General features: G+C 46.5%; 1 protein-coding gene across 1 annotated transcript in view; it reads left to right on the forward strand.

Annotated features, from left to right (window-relative positions):
* Positions 1 to 2,500, forward strand: part of LOC127924784 (protein diaphanous homolog 3-like) — a 25,976-nt gene that overhangs the window by 554 nt on the left and 22,922 nt on the right. The window lies entirely within an intron of this gene.

Consider the following 2,500-nt stretch of genomic DNA (forward strand, 5'->3'; position numbering starts at 1 on the left):
TTATCACTAACCTTTAACCTCTACTATCATAACTCTGTGGTCCAGGTAACCATGACCTCTAACCTGTACTATCATAAATCTGTGGTTCAGGTAACCATGACCTTTAACCTCTACTATCATAAATCTGTGGTTCAGGTAACCATGACCTTTAACCTCTACTATCATAACTCTGTGGTTCAGGTAACCATGACCTCTGACCTCTACTATCATAACTCTGTGGTCCAGGTAACCTTTGACCTTTAACCTCTACTATCATAACTCTGTGGTCCAGGTATTAACCCCTAACATCTCCCCCTGTTACCTTATCACTAACCTTTAACCTCTACTATCATAACTCTGTGGTCCAGGTAACCATGACCTCTAACCTCTACTATCATAACTCTGTGGTCCAGGTAACCATGACCTTTAACCTCTACTATCATAAATCTGTGGTTCAGGTAACCATGACCTTTAACCTCTACTATCATAACTCTGTGGTCCAGGTAACCATGACCTTTAACCTCTACTATCATATCTCTGTGGTCCAGGTATTAACCCCTAACATCTCCCCCTGTTACCTTATCACTAACCTTTAACCTCTACTATCATATCTCTGTGGTCCACGTAACCATGACCTCTAACCTCTACTATCATAAATCTGTGGTCCAGGTAACCATGACCTCTGACCTCTACTATGGTTCAGGGATACAAAATGATGAGGGAGGCAGATTGTAAAAATAACAGGTTAAACACAGACAGACAGACAGGCAGACAGACAGACAGACAGACAGGCAGACAGACAGACAGGCAGACAGACAGACAGACAGACAGACAGACAGACAGACAGACAGACAGAGTGTAATAATAACAGATTAAACAAAGGCAGACAGACAGACAGACAGACAGACAGACAGACATACAGGCAGACAGACAGACAGACAGACAGACAGACAGACAGACAGACAGACAGACAGACAGACAGACAGACAGACAGACAGACAGACAGACAGACAGACATACATACATACAGGCATACAGGCAGACAGACATACAGGCAGACAGACAGACAGGCAGGCAGACAGACACACACATACATTCCAGTCTTGGTATTTCAAGGAGGAGGAGAGGTGAAGAGAGGAGAGGACAAGGAGAGGAGAGAACAAGGAGAGGAGAGGTGAAGAGAGGAAAGGAATGGTGAAGAGAGGAAAGGAATGGTGAAGAGAGGAAAGGAATGGAGAAGAGAGGAAAGGAATGGTGAAGAGAGGAAAGGAATGGTGAAGAGAGGAAAGGAATGGTGAAGAGAGGAAAGGAATGGTGAAGAGAGGAAAGGAATGGTGAAGAGAGGAAAGGAATGGTGAAGAGAGGAAAGGAATGGTGAAGAGAGGAAAGGAATGGTGAAGAGGGGAAAGGAATGGAGAGGAAAGGAATGCTGAAGAGAGGAAAGGAATGGAGAAGAGAGGAAAGGAATGGTGAAGAGAGGAAAATAATGGTGAAGAGAGGAAAGGAATGGTGAAGAGAGGAAAGGAATGGTGAAGAGAGGAAAGGAATGGAGAGGAGAGGAAAGGAATGGAGAGGAGAGGAGAGGAGAGGAGAGGAAAGGAATGGTGAAGAGAGGAAAGGAATGGTGAAGAGAGGAAAGGAATGGTGAAGAGAGGAAAGGAATGGAGAAGAGAGGAAAGGAATGGTGAAGAGAGGAAAGGAATGGTGAAGAGAGGAAAGGAATGGTGAAGAGAGGAAAGGAATGGTGAAGAGAGGAAATGAATGGTGAAGAGAGGGAAAGAATGGTGAAGAGAGGAAAGGAATGGTGAAGAGAGGAAAGGAATGGTGAAGAGAGGAAAGGAATGGTGAAGAGAGGAAAGGAATGGTGAAGAGAGGAAAGGAATGGAGAGGAGAGGAAAGGAATGGTGAAGAGAGGAAAGGAATGGAGAAGAGAGGAAAGGAATGGAGAAGAGAGGAAAGGAATGGTGAAGAGAGGAAAGGAATGGTGAAGAGAGGAAAGGAATGGAGAGGAGAGGAAAGGAATGGAGAGGAGAGGAAAGGAATGGTGAAGAGAGGAAAGGAATGGAGAGGAGAGGAGAGGAGAGGAAAGGAATGGAGAAGAGAGGAAAGGAATGGAGAGGAGAGGAGAGGAAAGGAATGGAGAAGAGAGGAAAGGAATGGAGACGAGAGGAAAGGAATGGAGAGGAGAGGAAAGGAATGGTGAAGAGAGGAAAGGAATGGAGAGGAGAGAGAGAGGAGAGGAATGGAGAAGAGAGGAAAGGAATGGAGACGAGAGGAAAGGAATGGAGAGGAGAGGAAAGGAATGGAGAAGAGAGGAAAGGAATGGAGAGGAGAGGAGAGGAAAGGAATGGAGAGGAGAGGAGAGGAAAGGAATGGAGACGAGAGGGAAGGAATGGTGAGGAGAGGACAAGGAGGAGAGGACAGGGAGGAGGGGGTAGGAGAGGACGGGGAGGAGGGGTAGGAGAGGACGGGGAGGAGGGGGTAGGAGAGGAGAGGACGGGGAGGAGGGGCTAGGAGAGGA

This window comes from Oncorhynchus keta, unplaced genomic scaffold (genome assembly GCF_023373465.1).
Source record: "Oncorhynchus keta strain PuntledgeMale-10-30-2019 unplaced genomic scaffold, Oket_V2 Un_contig_4543_pilon_pilon, whole genome shotgun sequence".
NCBI lineage: Eukaryota > Metazoa > Chordata > Actinopteri > Salmoniformes > Salmonidae > Oncorhynchus > Oncorhynchus keta.